This window comes from Sphaerodactylus townsendi, linkage group LG10 (assembly GCF_021028975.2).
Source record: "Sphaerodactylus townsendi isolate TG3544 linkage group LG10, MPM_Stown_v2.3, whole genome shotgun sequence".
NCBI classification, from domain to species: Eukaryota; Metazoa; Chordata; class Lepidosauria; order Squamata; family Sphaerodactylidae; genus Sphaerodactylus; species Sphaerodactylus townsendi.
In genome coordinates, this window is record NC_059434.1 from 38,884,235 (window position 1) to 38,908,022 (window position 23,788).

Here is a 23,788-nt window from a genome sequence, read left to right on the forward strand (position 1 = left end):
ACAAAGCAAATGCCAAACAAGACAAGGCAACTTTGCTCTTTAGTCTTTACATCTTCCAAAATAAACAACTACAAGTTTCACTGAAGTCCTCTTGCAGTCTTCACAGAATATTCAGGTCCTATTAGAAACCAGTATATAACTGTCAACTGGCCTGAGGGAATAGAAAACATTTGGACACCAGTGGTATGTATTTCATTTTTCAAGCCCAGTCAAGCCTCTACATAAATTAGGCAACTCTGAGGCTAGATTTATAAGGCTGCAGGTCCTAGGAGAATATGAGTTATAGCTATGGTAGAGGGAAGGAGGGAAGAAAGGAAGGAGAATTCAGCCTGGAACATGACCTTCACACACCAGGTCTAGACTGGCAATGATGATTAGTCCACATCTTTGGAATTGGTGTATGCTGGGCTAGGAGACAAGGAGAACAAATGTGGTGTCTGAGCTACTCTGACTAGTCAATTTTAGGCTGTTTTATCTTATGGTTAAACTGATAAGCTTTCTCAAGAAACAAAAACATTACCAGCAGTACAAAGACTCTGGTAAAAGAAACGAGAACATTTTGCATGACTAATTAGGTCTTACTGTGTAAAAAAATTACTGCATAAATATTATTACTCTTACTACTACCGCCCTTCTGAATTTTCTAGGAAGCAATATTATTGAGGCAGACCATCATTATTTTTGGTACAATGATATAGACCAGGCATTTTCACCTATTTATTTTTCCATTTTTCATTCAAAATTGGTACACAAAGAGCTCCCAAGTTTCTGTTGCCATCTGGTTGTGAAAGATATTGTTTGTACTTACTGCCTCCTTCTCCAGGAATGTTCAAGAAAGAAAAGGAATTTAATGTTGTGAAAAGGAATTTAATGTTATTCTCAAACCATACATATAAATAATAGTAAAACTATGTTTATGAGGCATCAATCAAGTCTAAAAGTTGCAACAATACTTGGATCTAAATGGTGATAAATGATAGATGATGCAATTATTGTTTCTTCAGTGTTGCTTTAGTTCCCTATAGAGCTTGAAGCACGGTCCCCTGGTGTGTTGTCATTGGGGGGGGGGGGCAAAGAAAACATCTGTTAAAATAAACTGTAATGGAAAAAATGCTTTTCTCTTCCCTTCTATTTTGACAGTCCATTACATGTTTACTGTCTCTATATAGCAGCCAAGAAGGAAAATTAATATTTTGAACTTTAACTGTTAGTTGGACATTGTTGAGGCATTTCACGGTATCATGGAAAAATGTTATGCATGAATGCTTCATTTTGTGTGAAAATGTTTATTTATAAGAAGGACCAATGGGTCACTAAGTCAGTAAGAAGTGTCCACACAGTATGTAAACAGGTCAATGGCATCACAAGGTTTCTAAAAAAATACTCTATTTTTAAATGTTAGCTTTTCCCCTCATGTGATTTACAGGTATGGGAAATTATAGGTCAGGGTACTAGAAATAGACCATCAATTCAAATCCAGAAACAACAGTTGTAAGACCTCAGAAGGAAAACACAGCCATAATCAAGGAAGGACTCAGTCTCAATTCACATCTTAGCCCAAATGAACTGATTTGACTAGCCCTGAAATGCCAATAGAGATGAATGTCTTTCATCCAGCTGTTCCTTGGTCTGTGGATACTTTAATCCACAGATGAGGCAGATGGAGAGCAGGACGTTTTTCTTGCAAACCGGGGCCCTTCAAGGTTTGCAGAAAAATCTAAATTGCTTTTATAGATAGCATAACAGAGCACAATTCAGCCAAAGTCTGTAACATCAGAGGAGTTTTAAAATGCTCATTTGGTTGGATCATTCATGGTCTTAACATTTGTCTATAATATGATTGCAGACTTTGGGAGCAGAAAGAGATGAAGTTGCTAATGTTCCCCTGGCAGCTCATCAAGACAGCTACAAGTTATGCTTACTCCAATAAATATTTGTGTTTTGAATACTGTAACAGTATAGCATAATGTTCTGAATGCAGCCAGCCTCCCTTATTTAGACATAAAATAGACTGTGTAAAACATTTAAATATGTAACATTCTGTAAAGTAAATGTCCATGGAAAACAATAGGGCCATGTAAATATGCTTGGAATTAGGCAACAGGACAAAGAAGCTACAGGATAACCTCTAGATGGAAATGTAAGAGTATAAAAAGCAGGGAACCAGTTATACTGTTCTTGTCCTCCAGTGCTACAAAAATCTATAAAAGTCCCTTGAAGAACATTTTCAGCATCCAGTATTAGAAACAGACAAATCAGTTTTACAACATCATTGTTGGTGGTTTACATTTTCTTATTTGATGTATAGTTGTTTGGGCAATAATCCAAAGAAGCCCATAAAACTGAATTCTTTTAATTTTTTCTTTATCAGAGGTTGTCACTACAGACTGTTCCAATAGTGCCTTCCTGAGCAGAATTAAACTCTTTTAAGACCACTGAAGTCAATAGGTTCAAAGAGTTGTAACTCTGTTTAGGATGGCAGTGTAACATATTAAAATATGAGAAGCAGTTTTGGGGTTCCAGCATATGAGCTTTCAAAGGGGAAATGGCTCACGAGCCTGAAGTTTCTTTCATACTTCAAGAGTATGTTCCCTGGATCCATGCCCATTTAGAAAAGTTCTTATGCCCAGTCCCCAGGCTCCTTTGCAAACTGTACTATTTTCAGTATATTAGCTTCGGATTTTGGGTGGACAAACCACGTGAATTTCAGAACACATACATGTACTCTGACATCCCTGGATCACAGTTTTAGTGCTGAAATTACAGTCTTGCATGAGAGTTCCTCCAGGCTACAACATCAATCATATTTGGCACTACATCATTTCATATGTTTCTAGTTTGTAAACTTGTATTAAATGCTCCCAAACTGTAAACCAATCCCATATCTCTCTTTGTAGACCCAAATGCTGTTTGTCTGCCCCACTTACTTCTCATTCTATGCATTTAAAGCATCACAGAGAAAAATGTTGTTTGCACTTATCTATTGTATGAGGACAGTGATGATTCTGCAACTGTGCAAACAACTTAACCCATTAAACTAAGCAAATAAAAACTCCAGATCGTAAAAAAAAATCAGGTAGTTTTCCAGGCAAAGTATCTCAAGGGAGAAAACAGGCCTTAAAATGTGACTTGTTCAACAGTCCTCCTATCGTTACAAAAAAAGAGAGGTAATTTAGTAAATTTTTGTATTTATATGTCACTCATAATCAGAGGCCCTAAACTGTAGTTCACTTGGCTTATGCATAACTCCAACTCTGACAGTAGATGGGGAGGAGGAGGAGGAGGAGGAGGAGGAGGAGGTCACTATGTGCTATGTATACAGCAATCATAGTGCCAACAAGCAATTATTATTCTGATTGGACCTCTGGGTTTATTAAGATATTTTTATGTTAATGTTAGCAAGGCAGCACAGCTAGAACCGTAAACAATTCACAATGGTGCCCACACCAGTTCCAAGATGCTTTCAGGGTAGTTGGAGCATGTCCATTGATTTCTAGATTAACTTTAAATTCAGCACTGCAGGCAAGCCGACCATACAAACATAGCCAATTAAGACTCATTTCCAAGAAAGCACATTGTAAGACCACAATGACAGTAATCGAAAAATAGTTGTTAAAACTTCTTCAAGTCTAGTGGGCCTTGCCAGAATGAAAGTTTCAGAAAAGGAAGCAACATGTTTACACTTCAGTGACTTCCTATAATGTAATTGGTTTCCTTAATAAATGCTTGTCTGGGTCACATATCAAGATTATTCACTCATCAGATGTTTCCTTAACAGCCCATTTCACTGCACAGTTTCCAAGACCTACTGAAGTAAAGCCCAGGCAGCTGATTAACAAAAACTCAAATAAGCCTGCAGGCATTTTGGAAGAGGTTCTCCCAGAAGGTTCCCCCTGGCCCATTAGGCATAGAACACTTTCCTCCGGGCTCTTCATGGGCCTTCAGTACACAGTGGACTTTTAGAGGGGTCTCCTCACATTTTTCTGTTTACATGCCAGTAGACCCTCCCTCCTGGACACAGTTTTTTAGAGAACTCTCTGGGCCTGGTTCTCTTAACTCCACACCATCGAGTGACCCTTAAAGGCACAGATCTCATCACACCCAGTAGTCTCAAGATTGGTGATTTCATAGAAGCTTTTTAAATACTGTTAATATGGTATTTAGGTCAGCTTCTTTCCCTGTCACTCTGGAGCTTATGGGGGTGGGAGGAGGAAAAACAAGCTCAACTGGGAGAAGCTACAACAATGAAGAGGACAGAAAGAGAGTGGAGTTTAGCAAGGCTGCTGCAGGCAGGCAACTAAACAGATGGAGCATTCTTCCTCACCTTGTTGGAGGGCATGGTAATGAAAGTGAAAACTGCAAGCTCCTGTTTGATATTTATTTCTCATTCAGCTAGAGAGGTGTGAAATGTGAGGAGCAGCGGCAGCCAGCAAAGGACTTCAAGCTCCTGTTTTGACTTTGCCATGGTCACTCTCCCACCTGCCACCCTGCCTGGGGGATTCTATTGCAACACTTCCCCAAAGTGTTTCTCAGATATGGAAATGGTAGCCTGGCCAGGGAGACGAGGTGGAGATGGAGGAGGACAAAGGAGACAGGATGCTCTGTTGCTGCTGGTGGCTTGTGTACTCCCCGAACCCAGAAAGTGGGAGCCAAAAGAGGGAGCCAGACAGAGTGGCTGAGTTAGTGCTGCTTTTGCTTGACATTGTAGCTCTTTCCCCCTCAAATGAAAGAGGCAAAGCTACATGAAAGGGGAGGAAGGCGTGAACAGCAGTGCGAGGGAATGGGAAGGGTGGAGCTAGGTTGGTTGGCCATGGGCGGAGGGAACATGTTTGGGGCAAATCTGCCCACTCTGACTGTGAAGCAAAATTAAATTTATGCTAGAAGTGGTCTTGTTTGCTGTGGAGAGAATAGAAAGTGAAAGCCGGGCTTGAGGAAATACATCTATACAAGAAATCTTGTGGCAACCCACATTTGCCCCCAGGTGCCTTGTGCGTAATCAGCCCGTGATACTTTGTTAATTTAAGCCCAAATAACTAATAACATGTTAGCTACATAATACTTTGAAGGCATACATTGGTTGCAAACTAACACAGATTTCATATGCTTAGTTTGTAGGACTGTCAACTTCAAGGTGGAGTCTGGAGCTCTCCCAAAATTATAGCTGATCTCCAGACTACAGAGATCAATTTCTCTGGAGGAAACTCTCTAACCATTACACTGGCTGTGAACCGTTCATTGTGCTCAAAATAATCTCAAATCCATATCTAGTGTACAAATACATATGTACAAGCACTATGCAAACAAAAATGTGTATGGGTGTGTGTGTTGGTGCAACTATTTTTTATTGGTACTTTAAAGTAAAAATCTAAAACACATAAAACAAAAATGAACAAGGTTATAATGTACTTATTTCATAGACACTTCCAATTTCTCCTGCACCAAATATTAACCTTGAAATCCTAAACTTTCAGCACTTGGCTATTAAGCATCAAAATGAAATTACATGTTTAGCATCATAAAAACGTTATTTTAACAAAATTTTGCAGGATGGTTTAATTCACAGGGAAAGCTCAGAAATAGATCTGAGCATTTAACATGTATTTCCCAATGAATTAAATCTGCAAACCAAAACTGTTTTTTTTAAATCTAAGTGCTGAATAAAGGCCTCAAAAATGGCCCAAGGTCCAACTGGAAATCAAACAGTTAAAAATAAAAAAGACATCCCGAGAACCTGGGACTGGGTGGTTGATCGGATCAGGCATAGGAACTTCAGTAGCAATGGCTATCTCCCTTAACTTGGAATTTTATTAACTCCTCCATCCTGCTCCACAACTAGTTTAAGCAATTACTTCTTATTGCAGAACTTCATGAAGTTCTACTGAAAATCAACAGTACAGCAACAAAAAATCAACAGGGAGCAGCAGTGGTGTAATGGTTAAGAGCAGGTGCATTCTATTCTGGAGAAACTGGGTTTGATTCCCTGCTCTGCCACTTGAGCTATGGAGGCTTATCTGGGGAATTCAGATTAGCCTGTGCACTCCCACACATAACAGCTGGGTGACCTTGGGCTAGTCATGGTTCTTCAGAGCAATCTCAGCCCCACCTATCTTACAGGGTGTTTGTTGTGAGGGGGGAAGGCCAAGGAGATTGTAAACCCCTTTGAGTCTCCTACAGGAGAGAAAGGGGGAATATAAATCCAAACTCTTCTTCTTCTTCTACATTCACTACACTTCAAAAGTGTTCCTACATATCGAAAATGTACACATAACAAATCAGACATTTACATTAAATCATATTTGACAGTGATCATGGCTACGTGCTATTCACGCTAATACAAGAAAAATGCATTAATTAGTCTTTAATATTTGCCTTTCGTTGCTAATATTTCAGCCTACAAAAACCTGTACATTTCATTGCATGATCATTATGCCATTAGTGAAATATCAAGTTGCGGGTGGATTGGTGGCCCTCCCGCTCAGTCATGCTTCCCCCAAAGAAACTACTGACACAATTTTAAAGTGGATAAGTAAATGGCCATAGCCAAAGAACTTTATTAACAGAAAGCATAGGAAATATATAGATGGCTTGCATGGGGGATGATTCAAGCCTTCAGGGCGTTAGCACAGGAGGTGCTGACCCCAGGGCAAACCGATTCCTCAACCCGGTGCTGGAGGAATAAAGCAGGTGAAAGATTGGAGTGAGACAATGTCCAGTCCGGTGAAATGCCCATGACTGGAGGCCCCATCCAACTTACGCTAAGGGCGCAAGCTTCTCAGCCCCCCGCAGGGCATCCCTTCCTTGAGCTTGCTCCACCCCCACCACTTAAGGAGGTGTGCCAAAACAGGGGAGCTCCCCCAGCTCCCCTTTCCATCAGATAATCCCCCATGCACAACCCGCCAATGGCTATGACAAAACAACAAGTAAACTACAACCCAACAAAGCAGGGACCAGGTGGGAGGGAAAACCGACTTCTTGCCAGGCTCCGAATGGGGCCTGGCCATGAGGCAGGGCCTTTTAAAGTGAGAGCCGCCTGCCGCAGTGACGCCCACTCGGCTGGCCCTCCCAACGGGCCAGCCGACGTCGCTGCCGCCGACCGCGCATGCGCCCGATCTGGCGCACATGCGCGGAAGCCTTTCCATCGACCGGCCGCCGATGCGGCCCGGGCCCCACCCCCGCAACGGCGGCCACGGTAAGGCGTGGCCGCGCTTTATGGAGCAAGTAAGATGGAGCTAGAAACAAGTAGCCCTTCCAGACTGTAAAGATCCAGAGTTCCCCTGTCATTCACTACCCTTCATTTCCAATGGAGGTAGGCACAGTAGAGACATGGGTCTATCATATTAGTAACCGTATTGCTTAAGCCAAAATTCAGGTGCCATAATCCATAGGTGTAGCATGTCAATCATATGAAAGCACTAGTTCTCGTTGCCTTCGCAGCCAAGATGGCAAAAATTTCCCTCACGGGGGAATATCTTGCGGAGGTCATTTTGATTTGCGTTTTTAGGCGGGAAATTTAAAGGTCTAAATGGAGTCTTCCCTGGGTAACAAAGAGCCTAACCTAGGAAGACAGAGGAGATAGCAAGCGGCAGGGTTAGAAAGAGGAAGAAAAACAGGTAAAAGATAGACAATACTACTGGAGGAGTCGAAGAATCCGTGCACTCCCTGTAGAGGCAGGAACAATACTGATAAAATGGAGTCCAGAGCCTTTACAGGAAGTGGCAAATTCTTTTTCTTGCCTCCCTGAGCAAAGGCGAGAAACACTCAGCAAGATACCCTCCACCTCCAGAAGAAGAAATTGCCTCCCTTAAAAGCTTAAGCTACGGCAGTTTCTTATAAGCATATATTTTTTACAATATTCATTTCAAAACACACATGGTTCCTTTAGTTCTTCAGTGAGGCAGTCTCCTTGTGAACCTCCTTGCTAACACAAAGGAAAGGTATCACCTAAAAAAGGAGATGGAAGGGAAGGTAAATACTGTATATGGGGAACCTGAATCTTTTTGCCTGGAAGACAGCTCCCCCACCAACAACCACTGCATGCCTGGCAACCAGTACAATTCATTCAAAAGCAAGGGGCAAAGACACAGAACAGGAGGAAGGCAAAGGAAAGAACCATCTATCAAAGTTAGCTGGGAGGCAATGTTCAAATGGGTGTATTCTCTACTTCAGTCATCTTTGTGGTGATACTTCCATAACAACCCCCACCATTTGTCTGATGTTTTTCTTGTTATACAACAGAACTCCCATTTTTACCTGAGCCTGCCTGCCTTCAGAATTACTTTTGTGTCTTATTCCAGAAAAAGGAAGAAAGGTTGAAAACATGAAAAGGAAAAGGTAATACTGTGCTTGAGCAACATGCAAAATGTGATTCTGAGTTGGCTTTTTCCTTGTGCACATTTCTGCCAGTTTCTGTCAGCTGTCCCACCCACCTCCAGCCCACTTTTCATTGACTGGACTGTCATCATCATCAAACCACTTCCTCTCCTTCTCTCACTGAAAACAAAGGGCTTAAAAAACACACAAGGCACTAAATATTGATATATTGATATTGTAATTACAGGTCAGTTTCTTTGCATTCATAGTGTTCATTAAAACAAACGTGAAGTCTCCAGTTCTTTCCCTTGTGGATACATGCCTGTTTTAGATCACCATGAGGGAAAGGGCCAAAGAGAGAAAAGAAAGCTGGGATTCAGAGAACCTGTTTAACATGTAGTTTCAACAATATATTGATGTCAGCATGTGCAAAAAAATAACAATCCAGGGGTTCTATGACACCAGCAATGATGTCACCAATGATAATAGCAGCCTCCATTGAAAATCCTCATTATTCAAGTACATGAAGAAGTAAATAAACTGACTCCACAACTGTGAAAATGCAGAAGGAGGGCTGATGTATGGAAGAGCCATGCTCAACTGATTTTAACACTTGTGGATTGACTGCCAAGAACCAATCAAGAAAAAGGGGGGGGGGAACCTTAATCCAAACAAATAATTAAGTACCTAAAGGTCAAGAAGGAATTAGGGCTACTATATTAAAAACTGCTATGTCGCAAAAATACAAATGCATTTATTCAAATTAAAATCATAACTTCATAGTAGAAGGCCCATAATAGCCTGCCTTATGTGTATAAAATTACAATAAATTAACACACAAAGTCCTACTTTATGATCCAAATAAATGACCCCAAACCAAACGTGTTTCAGTTCTTCGGCCTTCTTCAGTGGTCAAAAGTGGTAATACAAAGTGTTAATAAACGAAAAGTACACATAAAACATTTAAACGACTGAGATAATTTATGCACCATTGGTACCCATGTCTTGAACATAAAAATGATTTAGTTTTGTCTTACTGCACAGAAAAACCCATTGGTTCACAGAGGGCAGGTCAACCCAATGCTTCTCAATGGGAGGTAGCTAAAATTTTCGTATTCGTGTCTGTGTAGCTACAGAGCTAGCTCATTGGAAAAAAATTAAATAGGAAAACTATATATTGACAGAATTGGCAGGACCAGCTGAGTACAACTATGTACTTTTGGGGCTGAAAAGGCACCCAGGATTGTAGTCTGCAGAGCAAACATACTGGGTCAAGCTTCAGCAAATAATGACAGGGAGAATCCCTTCAGCTGCACACAAAATGTTGGGAACAAGCTGAGGGTGAAACTGACCAGAGAAAAAATGGTTGAATGGGAAAGTCTCTTTTCCTCTCTGATACTGTTGCCATCTGAAAAGCACACCAGAAACTGCCTATTTTAAAGACATTCCTGGATGTCTTATTTTGGGTGTGTGAAGTGAAGTCACCTCTTTTTAAGACATCCCACAAATGTCTTTTTTGTGCTCTACAGAACAGACCTATGTGTAGGCTTGTAGGCTAAATCAGCGGCCCTTTCCGCACGGAGGCGGAAGGGCTTGGGTCGGCGTAATAACCACCGACTCGACCATGCGGCGTAATAAACACCGACTCGACCATGCGGATGGTCCCAGAACTGGCTGGGACGACAGCGGGCGCCAGTGGAGCCACCGCCACGCCCGGTCGACTCCACCTCTTCCCTCGCTGGCCCTTCCCCACTCACCTCGCCGCCGGGCTATCGCCCTGCTGGCTCTCCTCAGAGACCTCGGCCCTTCACGCTTGCCTCCTCCGACCTGGCCGTTGCAACTGCGCTGCTGGGAATGTGATCAGAAGATTCCAAAAACCTCCCTCCAGGAGGGAGGTTTTTGGAGGCGGCCTGAGGCTGCCCTGGGGGAGGGGGAAGGGAGCCAGGTCGGCGCTGCTGTGATTTGGCAGCACCGCCTGTGCGAACGGCTCCCTGGGAAAATTCCTGGTGAGTTGGGACCACACATTCAAAGGGAGAATATGGGGAGGAGTTTCACCTAGAATCTGTGGAATACCATAGAGCCTGCCCTTCGAAGCTGTTATCTTTGCTAGGGGAACTGATGTCTGTAGTCTGATGTTTGATAGAGTTGAACCATGATGCAGGAGTAACTAATATTAATACAAAATTTCCCAGTTCTTTCATGATAGATCACAGTTTGTTAATATAAAAACACAAGTTAATCTTAAAAGGCATTTCATAAGTTTCTAAAATAAAACACTGTGATTTTGTTAATTTTTTTGCAAGCATCAATAAGGCATTGTTTTGAAAAAGTCATAAACTTAATTCATAATTACGAACGCTGTAGTCTTCTCTCTAGAATACATATTCCAGACTTTGCTATCAGAATGGTATGTTTTCAAGTAAACAAACTACATATCACCTTTACTTTTTATTTTAAATATTATAGAATTATACATCAAATTAATTTTCATGTGTTTGTGCTTACATACTACAACAGGATATTGAATCAGCTAGTTATAAAACTGGGCAATTCAATATATTGAATGTTAATTTATATAAAGTTTTAATGAAGAAATCCAACATCATATTGCTGTTCTGCCAGTTTACACAGAGCTATTCTGTCTCAACTCACTGATTTCAAAGAAAGGTGCAACTCTGCTTAGGGTGGCACAGTAGATTTAGTAGTGAAGGAAGTGAATGTGTGGGGTTGTCAATTTCAATACAAAAATAATTATTTTAGGGGCAGGCACTTATTTTTCTTTGCCAAAACCTAACAGAAAGATTTGTTTCCCGGCACAAATTAACGAATAAGCATGGCTAATGAATACTAGTTTCCAGGTCAATGGTCCATTGCTATCTATATCAGGATGATATTATTTCAATATGAAATGTGTGATACACTAATATACATTTTATTAATTTAATATGTTTATTTGAATAATGGATATCCTGCAGCCTGAAAAGATGACATCTCTTGCAGAGCAATTCTAAGCAAAAATCCATTATTTATTTGTTTGTTTGTTTGTTTGTTTGTTTAATTCTGTCCTGCCCTCCCCAACTAAAGTCAGGCTCAGGGGAGCTAACAATATATAATTGTTGCAATTGGAATCATAAATAACACACACACACACACACACACACACACACACACACACACACACACACACACACATTAAAACATTAAATTATTAGTAATAGATAATGGTGCCGTGATCATGGGTCCCAGACGATGTTACAATTTCCAGTTTGTATGCAGCATGGGGAGCCATAAGATGTGAATGGATGGGGAAAGAGGGAAGGAAGGAAGAGAGGGGAAAGAGGAAAGGAGGCAGGGGGGAGGAAGGGAGGGAGAGGGAGATGTGATGTGAAGGAAAGGGTGGAGGGAGTGGAGGCCAGCTTCATATTGATTGTATTTGGGGCTGTGTAGGGATGAGGGAGGAAGGGGAAAGTGAGGATGATGTATGAGTCTGGAATTGTGTGCATCGAGGAATGCTGCTGTAAATTTCGTTGTGCGTGCACAATGACAATAAAATGCTTATGCTTATGCTTATGCTTAAAAGAATCCTCACCATTTTCAACTGTATTTCAATTGACCTGAAGCTGACAGCATCCGGAACATTGTAAAACACAACGATTAAAGGATTGGACAAAAGAAGTAGTACCTTTTCAAAGGAAACCAAATAAACATCTTGTAAAAGAAGCATAGGTTACAAAAACTGACAAGAATACATTTATGTATTTTATTTATTCTTTCTATGAAAAAACATAGCTGAAAACTCATTTAAGGCACCTTGTGCTCAGCAGCAATTGCCAGTGACTCACCTAACCCCCCCTCCCCCAGCTCAAAGTTTTAGTCAAGTTTTGTGAGGTCAACTGATTTGTCCAAAGATAAGAGTTCCTGTTAACTGCCTGTTACTCATGTCATCAGTTACTCATCCTAATCTTGTCATGGTGAACTTTTGTTTAGTTTGTCACAGGCTACTCTGGTCTTCCCAAGCACTGTCAGGAACAAGTAAGCACCAGTAACTACACTACAGACAACACTACAGACAACACTACAGTTTCCCTAACATACCCCCTTCTATTATGCATGTCTGTGTATTGACTGCTTCTTGGTAGTGGTAATTCCTTAGACATTATTGTCATTATCATCATTATTATTCAGTGTTTCATTTGCTCTTGTGAATCACTCAATGGCTTAGAATAACATACAAAATATTTGTAAACAAGATTCCTCCATCTAACCTCTTTCTAAAATGCAAAATATGCCCCTTCCTATTTTTAGATGAGTGTGATTCAGATACATCTAATGGTGATCTCAACGTTCCAAAAGCCAGCATTGGTTTCTCTTTGAAAGCCAATGCATCTCTCTGCTTTCCAAGTTTCTGGAAACACATCATTATTATTATTTTTTTAAAAAGCAAGCCTGACATTTCCCAGCATTCTTTCTAATTAGATGGCTGCTGCCAGGAAACTTTCACATACTTTGTGTCTCATTCTAACATTTAAACAAATGTCTACTGCAGTCAGGGAGACAAACAGCCAGAAAAACCAAGCTGTTTTAGAGGCAGCTGCTCTGAAACTCACAAAGCTATTTGAGTATCACTGACAAAAATGTCTCTCAGCACTCCGTTTGAAAGACCTGAAAATAACAATAAACCCTCAGCAACTGAATATACAATGGAGCATTCCCTAGAAGCACTGAGAAAACTGAGCTGCAAGGCTCCTGTACAAGTTTGCTAATGAACTGACCTGTAGCATTTTAAATGCTAAACTGTAAAATATTCAAAAATCCTGGAGGTTACAGGTTGCTTACTTGACCAAAACACTCATACATCATTTGTTCAGTCATATGATTGTTTTGAAGATCTGCCCCTACTCAAAATCATGGCTTTTTGTGCTCACTTTTTCAACCTTTGCTATGCAGAGTATTAGCTCAAATTTACTCTCGTTTGCTATTTTCGTATCAGAATGGGGAAGGGAGAGTATCCAAATTTTAAAGCATCCAAAGTCCTTGTTTCTGTGTGAAAAATCACACATAGAGTAAAACAGCTGTTGCCACATTGACATAGCAAGCAGATGGGGGGGGGGGATGTTAAAGTGATGCCAAACAACGTGGTGTTGCCTACACATGGCTCCAATTACAAAAAAAAAAAGATTAACTAATACAGTAAGATACAGAAGTAATCAGGACAGAAAGAGATTAGCTCGGCTTCTTGCAGCAGCTACATACAGGATCACATTACACAAGGTTTTTAAAGGCTGTAATTGCTTTCATCTGCCATCTTCCACCCCTTGGTTTAACTTATTTACGTACCTGACACACAAAAAGCACCCTGCACATGCAGAAGTAAATACACATAACCTGCTTGTCTTACCTTTTCTGTACCTAGTTGGTGCCACTGTGCAACTTTTCCCACATAAAGACCAGCTGCAGCCGTAATACCACCACTTTGGGAACTAAAGTGCAGCCGGGCAGGTACTCAATAATATATACAGATTAGTCAGAGGAGAGAACACCAACTTCATGACTCAGTGATTCTTCACTAAAGCTTTCTAGCTCTAGCGGTTTCACAATAAGAGTCCCTTAAAGTTCCTCAGAATTCAGCCAGTCAGTAGCTAAAAAGTTTCAAGGGAAAAACAAAACACTGTCATGGTCTTCTGGTCTTCTTTTTTTCAAATCACCAAGCTTGCTCAATTTAGTCTTACCATCGCCTTCACAGCATGCAAAAGTTTAGAATTTTTTGAAGGGCTCCCGAGTCCCGACTGTATGTTAGCCAGCTGCTGAAGCATAGCCTCTTTTCCATCATGCTTGTTTGTCTGTTTCTATTACAAATTACATGGAAATATTTAATAAATCAAGCACAAGAAAGGAAAAGAAAAGCTAGGGTTCTCGGGAATTTGTGTGTATTAAACTGGCAGAAGTTACAAGAGAGTTTTGCTATGGGTTCTGGACTTAACATCCCAGCACAAAGAGATGGCCACATTTTCTAGTATGCCACCCCACTTTTCTTTATCACTTTGCTTTTTTGCTGGCCTAATGGCTGTAATAAAACTGACTGACTGGCTTTTTTGAAGTGAGAACCACAGCGCTAGTTTTAATTCAGCAAGAACACATCAAGTAGCCTTCTACTGAGTCAAGATTAGTAGTCTGTTAAGATTAGTATTGTCTACTCTCACTGGCTGTGACTGTCCAAGATGTAAAGGCCAAACTTATTCCACTTTAGAAATTAATTTAGTTACTTAAAATTGCTCTGAGGGCCCACACTGCAGTCACACCAATCAACTGTATTCCCCTATCCCAAGGGAGACTGTTTTGGCACTTTTACAAAGTGGAAAGGGACAGGTAGAGATTGCTGGATGCCATCACGCTGCCTGGGCTCTCCCTCATGGCAATTTATAAATGCCAAAACTCTCTTCCAAAATGGCAGCAGTGGCTGTGGATTAAATCTGTGACCATGGTAACGTCATGATTGGCAGTTAGAGAGTAGTTTTCATGCCACCTACTATTTGATCTTTTTAACCAGAGATGTCAGGTACTGAACTTGCGATCTCATTCATACTAAGCAAATATAGTACTACCCAACCTAAAAAAGGTGCAATTATGCTGCAGTTTTTCATATACTTCACCCAGTGCAATCCTCTGCACCTTACTCTAAAGTAAATCTCACTTTGGTCTGTGGACGTCACTCCCAGGAAAGTATGCAGAGGAATTGTGCAATACAAAGTACCTAATTAGGTATACTTAGAATTAGGTCACACCAAATTCAATGGGATGCTTCCAGATAAATATGCTTAGGCCTTATTCTCAAGTAAGTGTGTTTGAGATTGTGACCTTAGCCTTTGAACAGCTTTCCTACTATATTTATCTCCCTGTGTATTCATTTAACTATGGTATCCATTCTGCAATCAAAAAATTATTATTCGAAAGTAGACTCAGAGGCTTTGGATTAGGACTCTTATAAAAATGAATATCTCTTTTGTGTTTGCTGTTGTGGCACTGCTGATCCACTTGGTTTTCTCTTGGCCAGATCACTTTGCTATTGCTCATCTCTTTAGAACTATCTCAGCCCGCAAAAAACTTATGATCAAGGACTTGAGCCTGTTGAAACCTGCAGCTCCACAGGTGGTGCACAGCTTGAACTTCTTTGCGCCCCAAATGGTATCAACTACAGAACACATTAACAGTCTGAAGAACTGTGCAGGGAATACTGCAGAAACACAGGGTTGAACAACAACTCCCCACTCTCTGCCTGTGGAGCAGGCAGAATGACACAAGACTGATCCTCACAGGTCCTCACAATCCTGCAGTTGTATGGTAGAAACCACACAAACATACGAGGCCACCATTTGTAATCAGTCTTGAAACAGGGGTGCCAGCGGACTAGAAAATACAGCTTGCCCTGGTCTTATTCATTTCATGACAGAAATTCCCAGAACCTAGTCTGACACTACTAATTGACATAACTGACTGACTACCAGGGTGCACAGTGGGTTGGTCAGGGGGAGAAGGCAAGGAAGAACTTTTCTCTGACAAACATAACCACTTCTGTCTATACATTTGACTTCTGTTAAAAGACATAGTTACAACGACTAATTGAAAAGTTGGCAACCTAGTCTGAAAATATCAATACATTTTCATTTAGTAGTCTCAGGGAGAAAGTCAGCAACTGAAATAGCAAGTTCAGTGTCTGTACATTCAGTCAGAATTCCAGAGCGAAAAAGTAAAAGATATCCAGGTATATCCAAAACTTCAAAGTGACTAGTAGTTCAACAACCCCTTTCCCACGAAAGAGAAAACTTGAACCTGGTTGCCACTGCTTTTGTACTGGTATGTGCACATTTTAATGAGTTGTCAAATGTTTCTTCAGGCCCACTCCGCATGGGCGAGTGAAGTGGCTGTACACTGGGATAAATGACCCTGGTGCAGCTCTGGGGCCATCCGCCCGCTTGTGTGTGGGCAGTCTCGGAGCTGCTGTGGCTTGCGGAGATGTAAGTAATGTTTCCAATGCAATCCTGAATAGCGTTACATCCTTCTATCAATTGAATCTGAAGGGTTTAGAAAGGTGTAACTCTGGGATTGCGCGGCCAGTATTGTAGCCTAGGAACATTGCAAGAGCTAGAAAAAAAGTAAATCCTTTCAAATACTGGAAAGGGACTAATGTTCCACTAAACTGACCAAAGAAACCTAAGGTGGTGTTCTAGGTTTTTGTTACAACTCCTGATTTATTGCATCTTCAGCAAAGGTCAATAGGGATTACAGAGCACAATTCATATAATTCAGTCTGTTCTGTATTGACAACCATGGAAACAAAGCTCGAGTCATGGCTCCCACTGGATTGAGTTCAGTGGAAGTGTCAACAGTGTGCCTTTATTGGAAGAATTTAAACTATGTGCTGGCATTCAAAGTAGTCACTCACATAATAGACTTGTTTTAATGATGTAAATGTCCCCAGATCTTATTGTGTGATGCTTAGATTTGTATTGTGAGGTTAAAAAGAAAAAGAACCCTGTACTGCTCTAAACTCCATTTCATAAATCCAAAGTGCATAAAATGAGCAGAGGTGGGCTAATTACAGTGACACACGGCCCATGGGAACTTTTCACACATTGTTTGAACTATTTAACAATTCGTTGGGTGCATCAACCTGCTAGACTGTGATATTAGCTGATGTGTTGATGCCCCTGAAAATTCGTTAAGAAGCTTTACGGTCAAGTGTACACACATGAACATATGAAGCTGCCTTATACTGAATCAGACCATTGGCCTACCAAGGTCAATCTTGTCTGACTAGTAGTGGCTCTCCAGAGTCTCAGGCAGTCTTTCACAGTCTTTCACATCATATAATATCGAATCATTTCAGCTGGAGGTGATGAGGACTAAACTGAGGACTGTCTGCATGCCAAGCAAATGCTCTACCGTATATCCAATAAGAACAGCTGAGTGGGAGACAGGATGGAGACTCCTGAAGAAAAGTGCAACATACTTTACAGCCCAATCCAGATGAGGAGGGGGACTGTCCCATAGAGGTGGCACATGGTTCTCCCCAGGGCACTTACCAAGGCAAAAATGTTTGCAGGCAGCTACTGTACCCCTCTGGGATGCCTGGATATGGTGCTGAGTGTCACATCAACACTTCTGAGCCACTGCCAGCCCATTCAGCTTGGCAGGGGCATTCCACGGATGGAGTCGACATTAGTTGGCTTCCACCCCGGGTTTTGGGAAAAGTGTGGCAGTCCGAGCCTTTTGGGTGTGTTACCCAGCTTAACTCAGCTTGGCAGTGTGAGAGGCAGGCTAGGTGGGATCTTTTAGACAACTATACCAGAACTGGCTTTTGAAGCGTTCCACAGAGAATGCACAAGAGACCAAACTGTAATTTAAAATACTTTTATATAAATTTTGGTTGCAAACAATCACACAGTAAGATATGGAGAAGCATACACACAGTTCCTAAGTGATATAAAAAGGGAGGAGAGAGATAGATTTGGATGATAGAGTTGGGAGAGGGAGCATGGGACTTAAACCTGAGCCCTCCGGGGGAGGGCGGTATATAAATATAACCAATAAACAAACAAACAAACAAACAAACAAACAAACAAACAAACAAACAAACAAACAAACAAACAAACAAACAAACAAATATGTTACCTAAATTCTGCAGAGAAGATCTCGGAGAAGGCAAGGATTCCTATGTCAGCATAGGGATCCAATGCGAAGGACGATATCGTGTCTCAAACCAACTAGACCAAGAGAGGTTTAGCCAGTAAAGAGCACTGACCCTGGAGTGCACAGTACTTTTATACCTTTTGCACAGGAAAGGGCGGGAACAAGTAAGTTTCAGTTTCGTTTTCCTGTGTCTGTTGGGACTTCCCATGCTGGGATTGCTGGCTTGAGCTTATTAATAGCTCTATCTATTGTTTCTACTTCCTGGGACAATGGGGCCAATTGGTCCTTTGATTACATCAGGAAAGCCTTGATGGGCTTTTGAATAGAGAGTCTTCTAAAGGACTCTGTCCAGGTATTCAATTTGGCTGAGGCTTTGATTGGATCAGGAAGGGATCGATTGTTAGGGTGATTGTATCTGAAAGGTGGAGGAAATGCAGGGAAGAAGCAATTGTTGAGGAAATGGTTTCTCAAAGGTAGATTAAATGCAACATCCAGTATAAGGGAGTTCTGTGGGATCCACTGTGTCACAACAGCTTAGCGAGGTGTGGTAATCAAGATATGTCCATGGTCCATGAGTCTTCCAGATTCTATTGACTGGAGTAACTCATTCACTGATATAATCTTGCAAACAGACCTTTTGCCTTAGGCTTGCTTTCAGCTTGCACACTCTGCTATCCACCTATACAAACATGGAAACTGGCTTTTTATAGCACACAGTGTTAAGAAATGATATGAACATTTGAATATGAATATGAATATGTCCCGAACCGGTCTCTGCGTTCGGCAGAGGCCAATTTACTGGTGATCCCTGGCCCCTCCATGATACGGCTGGCCTCCACCCGGGCCAGAGCCTTCACAGCTCTGGCCCCAGCCTGGTGGAACGCTCTACCTCCAGCTGTCCAGGCCCTGCGGGACCTTGCTGAGTTCCGCAGGGCCTGCAAGACTGAGCTGTTCCACCGGGCCTTTGGGGAGACTAGCCGTTGATAGGGGCCCCCTCCCTCCCTCCCTCCCTTCTTGTTCTTCCTTATGAAGACCTATAAATCCCACCCCTGTATTTCTGTGGGAATGATAGTAGGCTTAATCAATCTAAAGTACACGCTGCATTTTAATAGAGTAAGGTTTATTTTTACCGGAGCCATCCTTATTTATATTACATTGTATTTTAATTGATGGTGCTCTTTATACTGTTCACCGCCCTGAGCCCTTCGGGGGAGGGCGGTTTATAAACCTAATAAATAAATAAATAAATAAATAAATAAACATCCAATATTTCATAAGGTAGGGGATGAAGGCCATGCTAACAGGTGGCATAAGTCCATTGAGCCCTATGAAGGGCTTTCTGGTGGTAGGGAGATTTTTTGGGTTTTCCTCCCTCCCCATGCTGTTGGAAAGCTCTCTGGAGGCAATGGGGAACCACCACAGGGATGTTGGCCCTGGCCCCCTGGGGATCTGGACTGAGGTGTCCATTTCCTGTAGTCAAAAGTTAAATTTAAATAGAACAAATACTGTTACCACTACTTAATATTACTAAAAAAAACCCTAACCTACCATACAAAAATATGGATAAAAATATCTGTGAGTTTTAATAGTCACAGCAAGCCTTTCAGATCTTTTAGAACTATGCCTCAAAAGACATTCCACTGTTAACCTTTCAACAGAGATGAGGTTATACAATTATTGGTGCAGGGATGCAACAGCAAAAGGATTCAGGAATCTAGAATTCTTTACTAGCTAGAACATGGATTGACAATGCCCTAGCTAAAAATAACTGTTTTTACTTAAGCATTATTCATAATGGTTAAAATAGTCTGGTAGCCATCCTTTAAACACTGTGCCCAAATTCAACCACTGTAAGAAATTATTTATGGTCTAAAATATGCTCCAAGTAATGGAAGTATACCTCTTTATGGTATTAAAATGTATTGTCATGTTGTAGGGAGTAACCCAAAAGAAGAATTCAATTGCATATTACAGTCTAGATACTTTTCAGAATTGTGCGATATCACAAGAACTACCCAAATGATAAAGAACTTTAGCACTACTTGGATTATGGTGAGGCAATTGTATTTTTTTCAAAAATAATTTTTTTAAAAGGAAAAGAATTTCACTGAATGTTCACTTCCACATATTCCAAGGCGAACACTATATTATGAACTACAAACACATCTACTGTAAGGATGTCTAGGGTGTCAAAACAACACCCAGTAGTATTTATATAATGCCCACATGTTCATGTATTCCAAAGGGGCTGGATATATTTTGTTCTTATTGCACCATTGTCCATATGTATTGCATGTTATTTTTTGTCTGTGAATAGCAGCCATTCATGCACAGTTAAGAAAGTGGAACACAGCAAGTGAGATGGGAGGTTCTTAGTTATCTCTGTATTCGACAGATCCACTTTATAGAAAACTTCATCTACTTGTTGAAGAGCCCCCTTCCCTGACTTCTGCTTCTTAGTGGACTTCTGGAAACTGGTTTTTATATTCATGTTTTACAGATGCTGGGAAACTGTTCCTTTTTAGGGTAATATCTTGCACAAGTTAGAGATGATATTTCTGCAATTGGAGGTATTGCTTGAGGGTATGTATTGTTAATAGTCATTCAGTTTCTAGGCTGGAATCTGAGACTTGATCTCCATATACAGTTGAACTAGGTAGCAGACAGCTGAGGTGGTAAAATGGACCATACCACTTCAGCCTACAAGGAAGGTTTGCCTTGTTCAATTTTTGTGTACATTAATAATTAATCCCCTATAAAAAGAAAACAACCTTTAAAAAGCTAGGATAGCAACTCTCCCACAACGTTGTATTTTTTTTGACAGTCAATTAAACTCAGGGCAACATTAAAAACATTTGTCTCTTTCACCTGCAATCTGAAATAGCACAGTCTATTCTAGCACCTCAAAATACCACCATCTCTGAAAGAAACTGCAAGCGACTGCAGCCATGGGTTTATTTTAGAAGTGTATGTAGTTCTTTAAAAATGGTCACAATTCCCTGAGGACCCGGTGGCTTCAGGAGCTCTTGTTTTCCCACCCTGTGCATTTTCAGATGCTGAGGCAGGCGGTTTCAGCTCTTAAAAGGGGCATGGGGAAAGGGGGACAAGAGTTCCTCTGGCTGCTATGCTGCATTGCGTGCCCAACCCAGATCAAGGCTTTGTGTCAGTTTTCAAAGAACTACAAATACTTCTAGGATTGCATCAGAAGCCACAGAATGGACCTGTGGCCACCATGACTGGCCTCATTTGACACTCATTCTCTTGCATATATAGATTGGGTCAGTGTTCTGTCAGTGTTTGTGGCATAGATAAAGAGCATAACAGCATTTTGAATTCAAATACAAACAGAAGCAAAGAATGTATCATTTTTATGTGGAACTGAGATACAAGCCCCTCCAGGAGCAGTTGGAAACACAAGGAGCGGGTAAGGAGTGCAATATAGCATACAGATTACAGCACAAACACAAAAGAATGGTACATATTACAGAATAAAGAATCTACATTGCAAAATAACAATCAATTAAGAGTCTCACTTCCCCAAATACTAATTCCTCTTAGTCAATGAATTCCCCAGTTTGTGTGTAACTGTGCACCAGTGCACTACCATCAATCACATGGAGCTTTTAGATAATGGCTTCCCTATATACAAAGACATGATACAAAAGTCATCAATATATTTACAAACAATCAAGACACTACTAAATCCAGCCAAACAAACTGCTTCTCTTCTTACCGAGACTGCGGTTTCACTGGAGTTCTCAAGCTGTGTAGTAGTCCTCCATGAAAATCAACAAGGGCTCCCACTCATCACAATTTAAAGAAACAGACATGTAACTGACAACACCTGTTCTGTTCAGATAAACACTGACAAATCCAAAGATTGATTGAGTCCAGAGGGATAAGTAGTGTTCAGCAAAAATACAAAACAAGATTCGATTTGCCTTAGCTTCCTTTGTATGCCTAGTTCAATTCCCCGTGTTTCCACAAACACCAAACTTGAATGAGTCAGGTGTATGTTTTTTCCCCATGAAATGCTCAACGTGGTGCTTTTTTATTGCTATTTTTAATCCTGAATGCATGTTCTAACATCCTGACAAGTAACTTGTGTGTGGTTTCACTCTTACAACAGGCAGAACACCTGGTTTCCCAGGGCTTGGCTTGGATATTTGTAAATAAATAGATATTACAAAGACACCAAAGTCTACCAACCTCACTCATCAAAAGGAAAATTAATCCCCGGATATTGTTTCCAATCTAGGAAGTATGGAACATATAAAAATGTATTAATTCTATAGCATTTTCACCACACAACATTTCAGGGGTCATTAACATCATCAGCATACAGATTCTGAGCCAGGACCATATGAATAGTCCTATGTACACAGCTGTGTTTTCTTGCAGAAGGACTGAATTTTTAAAAAAGACAAATAAATGATATGAATTTAAAAGATAGGGCTGCAGATTCTGCATCAAGCAGATGTGATGCGAATCATTCAGAGCTAAACTCTAGATCTGTGTGCACAGATATTAATTGAGGATCCCAAAACTATGAACTGAAAAGGATACATGACAATTGGCATTCCTATGCCACTGGCTCAGTCTTATCACTTCTGGTTTTCAACCAAAAAGATGAAGGATGCAGTACAAATCTAATACAGCTATAAAGATTTCTTAAATATATTTAATTCAGAGGTTGCATATTTATTTGGAACCGGGAATAATGTTGAAAATTGTTTTGTCTAGGGGTAGCTCTTGACTACTTACCAGTACAATTCTGAACAAACAAAGTGGAATTCTCAAGTATCTAACAAGAGTTGCCAACCTGCACAAAAGTGCATCATAGTTCATGGGCCCACAGTTGCCAAGTACACCATTTGACTTTGTATGTCATCTTTTTTTTTACCAACAATGAAGCAAATGTGAGCAATCAGTAGAGATTAGATGCTTGATGAAATTAATATATACTAGTAACTCATAGATGGTAAGCAAAGATGGAAGGTGAAGCTCCTATCCACCCTTAGATCTCAGCTACATTCTGCTCAGTTCTGCTAGCTATTACTAATTATTTTCTCTTAATGAGGCACCGAAGAGCACAAAAGCAAACTATTTCTTCTGATTCAGCCCAAACCTCTAAATTTACCAATCTGTCTTTATAGTAGGATATTATGCCAGTAGCTTCAAACTATAAAGGCTGAGGGCTGCAATGGTTACCAACTGGCAGGCCTCCCTCCCTTCCCCTTTCTGGTCTTTTCTGTCTTGTCATCAGTCTTTGAAACCCATTCCCCTCAGATTGTTTATTATTAATAGTAATTATGGCACCAGGACATTGTTTAATTCTGTTGTTTTAATGTTGTGTTGGACTTTTGTAAGCTGCCCTGAGCCCACAGGCAGACAAGGGTAACCTATAAGCCCAGTAAAATAAATAAAGCATCACTAAGAATATTCTCGATGTCAACCCAAAGGCATTTCACAACTTATGTTTCCTTTAACACAAAGCTTGAGTTGTACATTAATTTTGTTGCTTTCAAACAAATCTACAAAATAGTTAAAAAGTATGAAGCCAGCAGTGTTTGCTTTCCAGTTTTCCTGATTTAAAGGCTTTGTCTGCATTCGTTATTTCTCATTTAGTATAGAAATTTAAAACATTATTGTATTTTTCTACAAGATAAGTTAGAGGGATGTAGAGATTGTGAGATAAGAACATAAGAACATAAGAACAAGCCAGCTGGATCAGACCAGAGTCCATCTAGTCCAGCTCTCTGCTACTCGCAGTGGCCCACCAGGTGCCTTT

The 23,788-nt window shown here is 40.7% G+C and overlaps 1 protein-coding gene across 4 annotated transcripts in view; it reads right to left on the reverse strand.

Annotated features, from left to right (window-relative positions):
• The window catches only part of PALLD (palladin, cytoskeletal associated protein), a 270,815-nt gene that overhangs the window by 82,618 nt on the left and 164,409 nt on the right, over positions 1-23,788 (reverse strand). Inside the window, exon 1 of one of the 4 annotated variants that reach the window (XM_048509990.1) lies at positions 13,709-13,861. The exons of the other annotated variants lie outside the window; for them this stretch is intronic. The gene's annotated coding sequence lies outside the window, so the exon portion shown is untranslated. Of the gene's footprint in view, positions 1-13,708; positions 13,862-23,788 lie in introns of those variants that run through there. 4 annotated transcript variants of the gene reach the window in all.